At 43.0% G+C, this 15,482-nt stretch overlaps 1 protein-coding gene across 1 annotated transcript in view; it reads left to right on the top strand.

Annotated features, from left to right (window-relative positions):
• Positions 1-15,482, top strand: part of FOXP2 (forkhead box P2) — a 1,142,483-nt gene that overhangs the window by 720,104 nt on the left and 406,897 nt on the right. The window lies entirely within an intron of this gene.

Raw genomic sequence — 15,482 nt, 5'->3', positions numbered from 1 at the left:
AGAATATATTCTATTTTACTTTATATGCTAGAGTCATGGAAGGAGGCTAATGCAGCATTAATACCTAAAAAAGGACAAGAATTGACTTTAACAATAAATGAGAGAGCAATATCATTTTGAATAATTATTATAAGTTCTTCACAATGATCCTAGCTGATTGAAAATAATTTTGGAAGGCTTATTCATCAAGTTCAATATTACTTTTTACCTAAAAGAGAGTTAAAAGATAATTTCAGAATTGCACTGAATACTGAAGAATATTTTGAGCAGCATAAGGAGAAACAAGTTGGATCAGGTTTGTTTGTTTTTAAAATGCAGAGAAAGCGTTTGACTATTTGAATTGGACTTTATTATTTAAATTTTGGATCAAATTTTATACAGTGGGTAAAACAAATTTATACTTTACAGAAAGCACACTTAATGGAGATGTAGCAAAACTTTTTGAGGGAAATGGACAGTTTAGAAATATGAAATATCAATAAATCAATAAATAAATCCATGTTAAACACAAAAAGGAATAAGCCCACTGTCTCATCTTCTATTTGTCAGGGTTCCAAGTAACACCCCCAATGAAATCAAACTCCAAGGCTTGCAGTTCCACAAAGCTAACTTTTATTGGAGAAGTCATATTGGCACATCTGTGGAAAACCCGAATCTGAGATTTTCCAGGTTTCCCTCACATAAAAGAAAGTTCAAGACCTTGCCCACTTCTCCCACATGTCCACCACTGCTCCAATCAGTTCCTTCATGCACAGAAGACACCCTCCATGTTCTCCTCAGCACAACTGTTGGACACCATGGCCTTGAACTTCTCTGCAAAGTTCTGTTATGGCTAATTCTATTTCACTTATGCAATCCCCCCTCCCAACTTCCCATTGTAGTATTGTGGCAGGCCTGGATCCTGAAGGCACCAAGGTAATATGGCTTCCAGGCCTGACAGACAGCCCTCCCTCAAAAGAGAAGCATGTCCTGCGAAGAGAGTAAGAGTAAGGGAAGTTAATCCACCATTAACCACCCTTCTCCCCCAGGGGGACCCTTTGGCTTGTCCAGGTACTTATGGAACTGCTTAATCAGCCTATCTGCTTTGACATTCCAACTCTTGACCCAGGTGTCTTCAGACAAAGGTTACCCTTTCCAGTATACAAGGTATTGCAATTGACCCCTATGTAATCTGGAGTCCAATATTTTCTTTACTTCAGTCTCCCCTTGTACAATAATGGGAGTCTCCCCTTGTACTGTAATGGGAGGGGAAGGGGGTTGGGTCTGGGGACTTAAGCTTGACCCAACTACCCTTTTGAGCAAGCTGCAATGAAATACGGGGTGTATTTTTCCCTTCATGGATTACTGCCTTGTCGTGGTGAAGGGGCTTGCATAGCTCAATGAAGCTATGAGCTATGCCGTGCGGGGACACCCAAGATGGACAGGACATAGCAGAGAGTTCTGACAAAAAGTAATCCACTGGAGAAGGAAATGGGAACCCACTCCAGTATCTTTGCCATGAAAACCCCATGGACAGTACAAAAAGGAAAAAAGATATGACGCTGGAAGATGAGCCCCTCAGGTGGGAAGGTGTCCAATATGCTACTGGGGAAGAGCAGAGGGCTAGTACTAGTAGCGCCAGAAAGAATGAAGCGACTGGGACAAAGCCGAAAGGACGCTCAGCTGTGGATGTATCTGGTGGTGAAAGGAAAGTCTGATGCTGTAAAGATTTTTTTCTCCATAGGAATCTGAAATGTAAGATCCATGAATCAAGGCAAGCTGGACGTGGTCAAACAAGAGATGACAAGACTGAACATCAACATCTTAGGAATCAGCGAACTAAAGTGGACAGGAATGGGTGAATTTAATTCAGATGACCATCAGGTATACTACTGTGGGCAAGAATCCCTCAGAAGAAATGGAGTAGACTTCATAATCAATAAAAGAGTAGGAAAAGCAATACTGGGATACAATCCCCAAAATGACAGAATGATCTCAGTTCAAATCCAAGGCAAACCATTCAATATCGCAGTAGTCCAAGTCTATGCCCCAACCACTGGTGCTGAAGAAAATGAAATTGACCGGTTCTATGAAGCCCTACAGCACCTGATAGAATTAATACTAAAAAATGATGTCCTTATCATCATGGGAGATTGGAATGGTAAAGTAGAAAGCCAAAAGATAACTGGAATAACAGGCAAGTATGGCCTTGGAGTACAAAATGAAGCAGGGCACAGGCTGTTAGAATTCTGTCAAGATAATATGATGGTCATAGTAAACACTCTTTTCCAACAACCTAAGAGACGACTCTACACATTGACATCACCAGATGGTCAACAAAGAAATCAGACTGACTATGTGCTCTGCAACCAAAGATGGAGAAGCTCTATACAGTCAGTAAAACAAGACCAGGAGCTGACTGTGGCTCAGATCATGAGCTTCTTCTTGCAAAATTTAGGCTAAAACTAAAAAAAGTAGGGAAAAGCACCAGGCCACTCAGGTATGAACTAAATCATATCCCTGATGAATATACAGTAGAGGTGACAAATAGATTTAAGGAATTAGATCTGATAGACAGAGTGCCTGATAAACTATGGACGGAGGTTCGCAACATTGTACAAGAGGTAGCAACTAAAACCATTCCAAAGAAAAAGAAATGCAAGAAAGCAAAATGGCTGTCTTAGGAAGCTCTGCAAATAGCTGAGGAAAGAAGGGAAGCGAAAGGCAAGGGAGAAAGAGAAAGATACACCCAGTTGAATGCAGAATTCCAGAGAATAGCTAGAAGAGATAAGTATGCATTTTAAATGAACAGTGCAAAGAAATAGAAGAAAACAATAGAATGGGGAGGACCAGAGATCTATTCAAGAAAATTGGAGATATGAAGGGAATGTTTCATGCAAAGATGGGCATGATAAAGGACCAAAATGGCAGGGACCTAACAGAGGCAGAAGAGATTAAGAAGAGGTGGCAAAATTACACAGAAGAACTATACAAGAATGAGCTTAACATCCCTGATAACCACAATGGGGTGGTCACTGACCTTGAGCCAGACATCCTAGAATGTGAAGTCAAATGGGCCTTAGGAAATCTGAGCAACAACAAAGCTAGTGGAGTAGATAGTAGTCTAGCCGAGCTATTCAAAATCTTAAAAGACGACGCTGTAAAAGTGCTACATGCAATTTGCCAGCAAATTTGGAAAACTCAACAATGGCCACAGGATTGAAAAAGATCAGTTTACATTCCAATTCCAAAGAAAGGCAATGCCAAAGAATGTTCAAACCATCGCACCATTGCACTCATTTCACATGCTAGTAAGGTTATGCTTAAAATCCTACAAGCTAGGCTCCAGCAGTATGTGGATCGAGAACTACCAGAAGTACAGGCAGGATTTCATAGAGGCAGAGGAACTAGAGATCAAATTGCCAACATACGCTGGATCATGGAGAAAGCTAGGGAGTTCCAGAAAAACATCTACTTCTGCTTCCTTGACTATGCTAAAGCCTTTGATTGTGTGGATCACAACAAATTGTGGCAAGTTCTTAAAGAGATGGGCATACCAGACCATCTTATTTGTCTCTTGAGAAACCTGTATGCGGGTCAAGAAGCAACAGTTAGAACTGGACACAGAACCACTGATTGCTTCAAAATTGGGAAAGGAGTCTGGCAAGGCTGTATACTATCACCCTGTCTATTTAACTTATATGCAGAGCACATCATGAGAAAGGCAGTGCTAGATGAATCAAAAATTGGAATTAAGATTGCCGGGAGAAATATCAACAACCTCAGATATGCAGATGATACCACTCTAATGGCAGAAAGAGAAGAGGAACTAAAGAGCCTCTTGATGCGGGTGAAGGAGGAGAGTGCAAAAGTTGGCTTGAAACTCAACATTAAGAAAACTAAAATCATGGCATCCAGCCCTCTCAATTCCTGGCAGATAGATGGAGAAGAAATGGAGGTAGTGACAGATTTTATTTTCCTGGGCTCTCAGATCACCACAGATGGGGACTGCAGCCAAGAAATTAAAAGACGCTTGCTCCTGGGGAGGAAAGCTATGGCAAATCTAGACAGTGTACTAAAAAGCAGAGACATCACCCTGCCAACAAAAGTGCGTATACTCGAGGCTATGGTTTTCCCAGTTGCGATGTATGGCTGTGAAGGTTGGACCATAAGAAAGGCTGAGCACCAAAGAATTGAGGCCTTTGAACTCTGGTGCTGGAGAAGACTCCTGCGAGTCCCTTGGACTGTAAGGCGAACAAACAAGTCAGTCCTAGAGGAGATCAACCCTGAGTGCTCTTTAGAAGGCCAGATCCTGAAGATGAACTGAAATACTTTGGCCACCTAATGAGAAGGAAGGACTCACTGGAGAAGAGCCTAATGCTGGGAAAGATTGAGGGCAAAAGAAGAAGGGGATGACAGAGAATGAGGTGGCTGGATGGAGTCACTGAAGCAGTAGGCGTGAGCTTAAATGGACTCCAGAGGATGGTAGGGGACAGGAAGGCCTGGAGGAACGTTGTCCATGGGGTCGCGATGGGTCGGACATGACTTCGCAACTAACAACATTTTTCCCAATATGTGGGGAAGGCTTAGCTGCACCATCACAGGATTCATGATCTTTACGATAGGGAAAGGACCTAGGCATTTCAGTCCTAACTTTCTGCTCGGCAATCTTAATTTTATGTATTTAGTAGAAAGGAAAACTTTATCCCCCACTCGAAATGGGGGTTACAGCGAGCAGTTTTTGTCTGCCTGTTTTTTATATTCCGCCACTGCTTCGGAGAGGGCTTTTTTCGTATTTTCCCACCCCTTTTTTAACAACTTCATCCATTCTGCTAATGACATGGATGTGGAGGATTCCCGCAACAGGTCAAGCATGGGGACAAATTCCATGCCCTGGTGACTTGGAAAGGGGTGAATTTTGTGCTGGAATGTACAGTATTGTTATATGCCACTTCTGCAAATGACAATAGTTCTGCCCAGTTCTCTTGTTGGTAATCCACATAGCATCTGAGGTATTGTTCTACCAGCTTCTTTCTCATTATGCTGCTCAAAATATTCTTCAGTATTCAGTGCAATTCTGAAATTATCTTTTAACTCTCTTTTAGGTAAAAAGTAATATTGAATTTGATGAATAAAGTTTTCCAAAATTATTTTCAATCAGTTAGCACGTTCTCCGGCCCTGTTTGTGCTCAGATGGAAAGCTGAACTGAGCCCCTGGGTAAACCCAATGGACCTCAGGAACTCTCTCCAGAACTTGGCAGTGACTTGGACTCCTCTATCTGAGATTATGTGGTGGGTAGCCCCATGTAGTCAATAGATGTGTTTGAGGAAGAGTTTGGCTAGCTTCGTGGCAGAGGGTAGTTCGGAGCAAGCTGTGAAATGGCCTTGTTTGGAAAACAGATCGATGACGGTCCATATCACGGTGCTCCCTCCACTCTCTGGGAGTTCTACTATGAAACCCATTGCAATCTCCTCCCATGGTCTGCTAAAATCTGCCACTTGTTGCAGAAGTCCCAGCGGCTTGCTGGGTCTGTTTTTGATAGCTGAACAGGTGGCACAACTCTTAATGTGGTCCTCCACCTCTGCTTTCATTTTTGGCCACCAGAATTGTCTTCTGGCAAGTGCAAAGTTTTGAAGAATCCAAAGTGACTAGCTTGTTTGGAGTCATGGCTATGTTGGAGATTCTCAAGTCTTAGGATGGGACATACAGTTTCGATCCTTTCCATGCCAGTCCCTCCCTCATGGTGAGGACACTTTGGTTGTCATTGAGCCAATGGTCTTTGGGTAGCTCTGCTTTTAATTTTGCTGCCCATCCCTCCTGGCTGGGGTCAGGTGGTTGCCTGGTCCAGCTTCAAATGGTGACTTGGGCGACTGTCTGGGAGGAGGGGGGATTATGGCATGGACCACCTTCTCCTGGTGACTGTCAAATTGAGGTTTTCTGGAGAGCACATCTGCCAGCACGTTTTTCCCTGCCGGTATGTACTTCAGCTCAGATTTGAAGTGCCTAAAGTATTGAGCCCAGCAGACTTGTTTGGGGGAAAATTTCCTGGGGGTGTTTGGGGCTTCTAGGTTTTTGTGATCAGTCCAGACCTCAAAAGGTATTTTTCCCCTTCCAGGAAGTGTTTCCAGGAGAGCCGTGTCCATCAAATGGCATACGCCTCTTTTTTCCAGATGGCCCATTGCCTCTCTGTGTCATTGAGTTTTTTGGAAATGTAAGCACATGGCAGCAATTGCCCCTTGGAGTCCCTCTGTAGGACCACAGCAGTGATGGCCACATCACTGGCATCAGCTTGGATAATGAACTGTCACTTTGGGTCTGGGTGGTGCAAGATTGGTTCTTGTGAGAAAAGACTTTTTAGGTTCTCAAACACCCTTTGGCATTCCATAGTCCAGGCAATGGGCTGCGATGGCTTTGGCTTAACTGTTAGGACCCCTGTTTCAACAGTTCAATCAGTGGTAGAGCCACCTCAGCAAATGCTGGGATGAACTGCCTATAGAAGTTGGCAAAGCCCAGGAAGCTTTGAAGCTCTCTTCGGGTGCATGGGGGCTGCCAGTCCAAGACAGCCCTAACTTTGCCGGGATCCATTTCTATGCCTTCGTTGGAAATTTGGTAGCCTAAGTAGTCCAGCGAAGTTTTGTGGAACTCACACTTTGACAGCTTCGCGTAGAGCTTGGTGGCGAGCAGTTTTTTCAGCACATGTTGGATGAGTTTTATGTGTTCCTCTAGCGTTTCGCTGAATATAAGAATGTCATGCAGATAGACAACAACCCCCTTCTACAGGTGATCATGCAGAATCTCACTAATGAACTGCATGAGAGACAGTGTAGGCCCCTTGCAGTCCAAATGGCATCACCTTGAACTGGAAGCTGCCAAGTGGGCAGTTGAATGCAGTCTTGCACTCATACCCCCCAATCCTTATGCAGTAGTAGGCTTCTCATAAGTCCAGCTTGGTAACACCTTGCCCTTCGACAGATGGTTGAGCATGTCCTTCATAAGGGGGAGGGGGTAGGTGTTCTCCACGCATCTGGCATTAATTCCACAAAAATCCATACAGAGTCTTATCCCACTGTCCTTTTTTTCTTTAAAAAGCACCAGGCTGCCACTTTGGACTTGGTGGGCTCTATGAACTCCCGTGCCAGATTTGCATCTATGTACTTCCTCAATTCCCCCATCTCGGCTGGCATCATTGAGTACATTTTCGGCTTGCATAGTTTCGCCCCGGCTCAAATTCTATAGCGCAGTCAGTTGGGTGATGAGGGGAGAGGAAGTTACAGTCCTCCTCACTGAAACCCCCCCCCCAGTCCCGGTATTTGTTTGGCACCTATTGGCTGCCCTGCAGAACGTCCCGGGCTGGGGGCAGCTGGCTCTGGAGGGTTCTGTCCTTTTGGGGTCACAATCTCCAGGGTGGGGTATCCATGCCTCACTGGTGGCAATGGCCCCAGTCCAATGACTATCTTTCTGTGGATGCCATCCCAGGAAATTGTGGGTCCCCATTTATCAAGCCAGGAAAGGCCCAGGATTACTGGGTCTGTCATTTTGGGGGTGACTATGAACCGGAGGAGCTCTTTGTGGTGCCCCATCTCTAATCTGATGAGCTCCATAAGTCAGGTGGCTGGGGCCCCACCAATTAACAAACTATCCACTCGTTCAAAGCTGATGGGCAGGCATAGGGAGTGCGTGCATATGCCTAGTTGCTCGACTGTGTGGGGGCTGATAAAGCATCGTGTGCAGGCTGTGTCTACGACTGCCTCCACTTCCCCATGGGTCCCTAACTTGGGATTTGTTAGGGTGATCTCAAGGGCAAAGGGACAGGCTGCTCCACTCACCATTGAGTCATCTTCGCCACTGCTTTCCCCCGGAGAGGGGGGAAGAGATTTCTCAGCTGGGCTCGTCTCCAATTCCGCAGGCTGGATGAGGTTCTCCCTTGTTGGCTTAGCACTACGTACCCTGTCTGGCGGCTTCTGCAGGGTCCTCTTCAGCCCATCCCATGAGGGTCTTCTCTCAGGATATGGGCACTGGCGCCAAGCACACGGAGTCCTGGTGGCCTTGTTGACCACACCCATAGCACTTGATGGTCCGGGGTTTCATGGGTGGCAGCTCCTCAGGCTTTTTTGGCAGCATGCGGTGGCCTTTGGCCGGTCTCGCCACAATTGGTTTTTTTTTGGGGGGGGGGGTAGAAGCCCAAATCCAGTGCTACTGCATTCTTGTACCACACCTGTATTCGGTTCAGAGTCCCTCTTATGCTGCAGGCCCGTGACAGGTCAGATCCAATGCAGTTTTGCAAGTATTGACCATCAGTCTCTCTGGCCAATCTCTTAGCTTGCCAGCGAATCTCCAAAATTCCCACACTAGCTCCTTGGCAGGCCTCGCATCCTGTCGTAGCATGGTGATTTGGGACTCTACTTCCTCTTGCTTGGCGATGTTGCTGAAACTCACTCTCATCAGCTGGACAAACTCATCTGCGTTGTCTAGCTCTGGTGCCCTCTCATCGTGGAGTTTGGCTATCCACTCTGATGCCTCCTCCTAGTTCATGCCCTCTGTGATGGCTGAGATCAACTCCCAGTCAGAGGGGTACTGATTCCCATATTGGTCGATGTAGGCCCAAACACAGTTCAGGAAATACGCCAGTTTCCCCAGGGTCCATTGAAAGTTGTTTGGAAGGGGGGGTGCCATGGCAGGTGCTGATGGTTGGCCAGGTCCTTGCGGCGGCATCTGTAATTGCATCTGTGGCGGCATCCACTGGCACTGCATCCACCCGTGGCCTGGGTAGTGAGCCCACCCGGGAGGGATCTGATTTGCTGGTGGGAATCCCATCCTGGGTGGTTGCTGCGGGCCTGGCAGGTTCCCATCCTAGTGGGCTGGATGGAGACTCCATGGCCTGTTTGGCTGGCCAGGAGAGAGGTCGTCCTGGAATGGCGGGGATCTGCGGTTGGGCTGGCATGCGTTAGGCTGGGCATCGAGTGACTTGGGACTAAGTAGTAAAGGGTGGTTGTTTCGGTCTCTTGAACCGCGGGCCCTTGGCTTGGAAAAGTGAACATCGGCTGTGCCAGAGTCCACCCTTTTGGCCCAGGCCAAAGTGCTGGAGTATCCTACTTACTCTGAGGCTGAGCGATGGCAATGGGAGTCCCCATTCTTCGGAATGCCGGTGGCACAGTGGTTGTGGCAATTCCCATCATAGTTCCCACATGACTCCTTGAGTCGGGGTGCCCCCGCGGGCCTCACCCAGTGTGGTCAGGTCCTGTCACTAGCTCCACTTCAGCAGCTGCTCCTTAGGTCAGGCTCCCATTTGGCTATCAGCCTCCATGGCCTTGATCGCTTCTTCCATCTCATGGGAGGGAGAGAAGAGGGTCCCAGTAGCAGCTGCTGAGCCCGTGCCTGTTGCTCCCTCCACAGTTTTCCTAACCCTCCTCCATCTTCCCTGGGTCTTCACGTCACCCTGGATTGGGTCAGTGCTTGGGGCTCAGGACCCCAACAGCTCCTCAAAGTTTGAAGAATCAGTTTTAGATTGAAGGGAGATTCGGTTAATGTCAGGGTTCCAACACCCTCAATGAAATCAAACTCTGAGGCTTGCAGTTCCACAAAGCTAATGTCAGCTTTGGAAGTCATACTAGGCCAGAGGCTTCCGCGCTGCCACTTTCCAATGCGTGGGAAAGTAGGAGGGGGGATTTGGTAGAAGGGGCCATTAGACATAATAACATTCTTCCTGCCGGTTAAGGTCAGGTCGAGCCTACATCTGGAGAAGGAGTGGTCAGAGTGATGTCTTGAGATGGGATGATTGGTGATTGGAGCATGTGATTGGCAGAGGGGTCAAGGGGGTGGAGTTTGTCTTACTCAGGAAAAACTCAGATCCCCAGATTCAGAGTTTCCCCAGTTGTGCCAGTTTACCTATGCTAGTAAAAGAACTTTGAAAGATGTTTGCTTTGGAGTCTTTTCTGCAGGAGGGGGTTTTCTGGAACGCTGGCAGCTAACTTTTATTGGAGATGATATATTGGCACATCTGTGGAAAACCCAAATCTGAGATCTTCTGGGTTTTCCTCACCCAAAAAAAAGTTCAAGATCTTGCTCACTTCTCCTACATGTCTACCATTGCTCCAATCAGTTCCTTCATGCACAGAAGACAACCTCCACATTCTCCTCTGCACAGCTGTCGGACACCATTTTGTTATAGCTAATTCTACTTCATTCATGCAATCCCCCCTCCCAACTTCCCACTGTAGTATTGTGGCAGGCCTGGATCCTGAAGGTACCAAGATAATATGGCTTCCAGGCCTGACACTAGTTATTTTGGTCCTTGAATTTTTGAAAAGAGACATAAGATAGGATGAGAAGATTGTGGTAGTAAAAACTTTAAAAAAAGACTTATAAGTTAAGGGCTTTTGCATATAATAATAATATAACAACAGAGTTGGAAGGGACCTTGGAGGCCTTCTAGTCCAACCCCCTGCCCAGGCAGGAAACCCTACACCATCTCAGTCAGATGGTTATCCAACATTTTCTTAAAAATTTCCAGTGTTGGAGCATTCACAACTTCTGCAGGCAAGTCGTTCCACTTATTAATTGTTCTAACTGTCAGGAAATTTCTCCTTAGTTCTAAGTTGCTTCTTTCCTTGATCAGTTTCCACCCATTGCTTCTTGTTCTACCCTCAGGTGCTTTGGAGAACAGCCCGACTCCCTCTTCTTTGTGGCAACTCCTGAGATATTGGAACACTGCTATCATGTCTCCCCTAGTCCTTCTTTTTATTAAACTAGACATACCCAGTTCCTGCAACCGTTCTTCATATGTTTTAGCCTCCAGTCCCCTAATCATCTTTGTTGCTCTTCTCTGCACTCTTTCTAGAGTCTCAACATCTTTTTTACATCGTAGCGACCAAAACTGGATGCAATATTCCAAGTGTGGCCTTACCAAGGCATTATAAAGTGGCACTAACACTTCACGTGATCTTGATTCTATCCATCTGTTTATGCAGCCCAGAACTGTGTTGGCTTTTTTAGCGGCTGCTGGCTCATATCTAAATGGTTATCCACTAGGACTCCAAGATCCCTCTCACAGTTGCTACTATTGAGCAAGGTACCACATTTACGGTACCTGTGCATTTTGTTTTTTTGCCTAAATGTAGAACCTTACTTTTTTCACTGTTGAATTTCATTTTGTTAGATAGTGCCCAATGTTCAAGTCTGTCAAGATCTTTCTGTAACTTGAGCCTATCTTCTGGAGTGTTGGCTATTCCTGCCAGCTTAGTGTCATCTGCAAATTTGATGAGTTCCCCATCTATCCCCTTGTCCAAGTCATTGATGAAGATGCTGAAGAGTACTGGGCCTAAAACAGAGCCTTGGGGTACTCCACTGCATACTTCCCTCCATGTGGATGTAGTTCCATTGAGGACTACACGTTGAGTGCGGTTGGTCAGCCAGTTACGAATCCATTTGGTGGTGGTGCTGTCTAACCCACATTTTTCTATTTTATCTAGTAGTAGGTTATGGTCTACTTTATCAAATGCTTTATTGAAGTCCAAGTAAATTATATCAACAGCATTCCTCTGGTCTACTAATTTTGTCACTTTGTCAAAGAATGCAATAAGATTAGTCTGGCATGATCTGTTTTTGACAAACCCATGTTGGCTTTTGGTTATTACTTTGTTTGCTTCTAGGTGTTTGGTGATTCATTGCTTGATTATCTTTTCCAGAATCTTCCCCGGTATTGAGGTCAGGCTGATAGGTCTGTAGTTTCCTGGATCTGTTTTTTTTTCTTTTTCTTTTTTGAAGATGGGAACTACATCAGCTCTTTTCCAGTCCTCTGGCAGCTCCCCTGTGCTCCAGGATCTTTGAAAGATATAGTTCAGTGGTTCTGAGATCACGTCTGCCAGTTCCTTCAGAACCTTGGATTGTAATCCATCCGGTCCTGGTGATTTGAACTCGTCTAGGGTAGACAGGTGTTCACTTACCATTTTCTTCCCTATTTTTACTTATGTTTCTAATCTGTTTTTTGTAGTGCTGTTTTTGATAGGTTAGATTGTTTTTTCCTTTTGTGTAAAGACAGATGCAAAAAATGAGTTAAGTAGATCTGCTTTCTCCCTGCTGCTTGTCATCTTCTTGCCACTTTCTCCCAGCAATGGGCCAATTGTTCCCTTGACTTTTTTCTTGTTTTTAACATGTTGGAAGAAGCTTTTTTTGTTTATTTTTTACTTTTGTCGCTAGCTTTTGTTCATTGTGAGCCTTAGCTTTCCTCACTTCATCTTTACAGGCTTGGGCTATTTGCTGATATTCTGCCTTAGTTATTTGCCCCTCTTTCCACTTTTTATATTTGTCCTTTTTGTCTTTCAATTTGTCAGATAGTTCTTTATGCATCCATGCTGGTTTCTTTTGAGATCTATTATTTTTCTTCTTCATTGGTATTGTGGTATATGATTTGGTGCTATTTTTTTTAATTGAATTGAAATATTAATGGAAAAACTAAACAAATTTGGTGCACTAATAAGTTTCAAGATATAAATAGGAGACAAAGATGTTAACAAAAATATGAAGATACTTGAACAAACAGAATTGATGAATAAAATGCATTTTAAGATTGAGAAGAAGGTAAAATATCGGGATGTTATGGCAAATACAACTGCATGTTATTTTATTATTTTGGAATGAAATATGTTATTTTGGAATGAAGTTTCTCTTTATTCTCTTTGTATTTGCACTCTATCAACTTTTCTGTTGTTTTCATTTTTTGCATTCATTTTCATTGGTGTGCACAACTTTGCTTAGCTTGAATTTTCTTGTTAACCTGCAAGCCTTCAGGTTTTTTGTCAGATCCGTGTATCTGCCATTCTTCGTGAAAGAAGGGGGAGATTTGGATTTGTCACATTTAGTTCTCTTTCCTATATATCCTAAGTATCCTATTTCCTGTGTGGTCCTCTTTGTATAAACTTTAACCTGATTTATAACCATTGCCTGCACCAGAAATGCCTGGAGAATTCTCACCTGTGATGAGAGGGAAGGGGTCGACGTTTGGATTGCAAGATGGCCCTGGGAAGCTCTTCTTATCTGTTTCTCAGAGAGGCCGGTACACTATCATCTTCACACTGGCAGATTGGTGAGAATCCACATCGGACAGTGGGGAGGGGTTCCTAATTTCCTTTATCCTGGACTGCATGCCCTGAGGGATCTAAGAGCCTGCTTTGAATTTTGACTCACTTTCATCCCTTTTCAATAAAAAGGTTCCTTTTGAAATACAAAGTTTTCAAAAGTTCGTACTTTCTAGGAAGTGGAGAGAGGTTTTTACTTTTCTTGACTGAATCTTCAGGTTTTTAAAAGCTTTACTTTCCTTTACTTAATTACCCTTTATATTAACCTATTTTCTTAATTTAATACTTTCCTTTGATATTTTTGTCATTTCCTAAAGAAGAGTTAGCTGAAGGTGTTGTTGGAGACAGAGAAAAAAAATCTTGGCTTGGTTTCATCCTTCTTTATGATCTTTTGCTAGTCCAATCTGGATGATAGCCACCTTTTGGGAGGAACATTTAAAGTAATTAAATAAAAACAACAGCCTTCCTTCTCATTATGTTCTTAATCATTCTTCTATCCTCCTGCAATAAGTATTCTCAGGTTTACTAACAGGTAACCTGTATTATTGTTAGCAGGGGTAGTCAACCTTTTTATATCTACCACCCACTTTTGTATCTCTGTTAGTAGTAAAATTTTCTAACCGCCCACCGGTTCCACAGTAATGCGCCATGTATTGTTGTCTGTGCACTCCTCTCGTGCATCGCGGATTGGGTTTGTGGGGGGCGCGCGCTGGCTGCCAGCTCTGCTTGTCTGTTACAGCTGGGTGGTGTGGGGGGAGATGCGCAAGTTATTCTGGGATGAGACTCTTTTGTTTGAGGTCAAACTATAGTGCCTTTAGTTTCACTTATGTAACATGAACTAAACTTATGCTTGGGCGATACAAATAGTATATTTTCAGAAATTTAAATTGTCATGGGGAATTTTATGAAAACCTAATGAAAATGTTTTTAAATAATGCTATGAATTTTTTTTAAAAAGTCAATTAAATTAAATAAAGGAAAGTGCTTCAGAATCGGACAAAACCCCTACCGCTCACCATGAAAGCTGGAATGCCCACTAGTGGGCGGTAGGGACCAGGTTGACTACCACTGATTGTTAGGATAGTTAAAATAGGTTTTAGTTTGCATTCTTTGTTATCATCAGCATACCACATTTCAATAAAATTAGCTCGTCACAGTCAAACCACAGTTGATGCTGATGCTGTATGCTTCAATTAAAAAAACTACCCAATATTTATGGTATAAATGTTAAGATTATCAAATGGTGCTCATATTGATGAACCCATCTGCATCGCCATCTTACTAAAAATCCATGGAATGAAGTAAAAAAAGATGCATTAAGTGGGAGAAAACACAATTGTTTTTTCTGTAGAGAATGTGATTAAGATGAATGATTTGTCCAGAATGTTATTTTTGCTTCAGACAATACTATTTTAACAAACTGATATACCAATTAAACAATGGCAGAAAGATAGATCTAAATTTGTGTCAGGAGAAAAAACTATGTGTTAAATATAAAGTCTTATGTAAAAAAAAGAGAGAGACAGAGAGAGAAGACGATTAGGATTACCTGATTTGAAATTATGTTTTGCAGCTTGCTATTCAGTTTGGATGAAAGAGTGGATGTTGCTGAGGATTAGAAGGCTTTTGGAGCTTAAAAAAACATGAGCTGAGATTTGGATGGCATATTTATGGTACAATAAAGCTAAGGTTAATTTAGATTTTAAAAATCATTTTGTTAGATGTACGATACTCAAAATATGGAACAAACATATTGTGCCCAAAAATATCTATGTGGCTCCTAGCACAAAAAGCATTTTATAGAAAACAAATGTTAAGTAACATAAATGGCTAATTTATTGTGGCATATTAGAATTTTGTCAAGGAGAATACAAAATAAAATCAAGAGAAGACTAGGCATCAGAAGGATACACTTATCAAAGGTCTTCTTATGAACAATTACTATAAAGATTTAAAATAGGTAAAAGAACTTTTGGTTTTTGATCATTGTAAGATTGACTCTGACATAAAACAATGTACAAATGATGACCGTGTTTCTATAATATATAAATTTCTGTTGAAATTTGAAACAGAAGAACAAGTGAAAGAATATATAATAAAATGATAAAATGGGCTTGAAATTTTGGTTACAAGATGTAAATGGAAATTGGGAGAATACGTGGTTGAAAGTTTGAAATGTATGTTACTCTCTTAAAGAGAATTTTTATAAAATGAGGTATTATTGCTATATGTCACCAGAAAAATTGTTTTAAATGTATAAAGGTACTTCAAGTTTATGATGGAAATATAAATAACAAGAGAAATTTTATTATGCTTAACAGATATGCAAAAAAGTTAGAGAATTTTGGCCTTAATTAAATATATTAATTCAGAACATTTAAAAGATTAATATACAATTGAAATAGGAGACATTTGTTTTGGGACTAATC

Source organism: Ahaetulla prasina, chromosome 7 (assembly GCF_028640845.1).
Source record: "Ahaetulla prasina isolate Xishuangbanna chromosome 7, ASM2864084v1, whole genome shotgun sequence".
Taxonomy (NCBI): Eukaryota; Metazoa; Chordata; class Lepidosauria; order Squamata; family Colubridae; genus Ahaetulla; species Ahaetulla prasina.
This window is presented reverse-complemented; position numbering and strand designations above follow the sequence as displayed.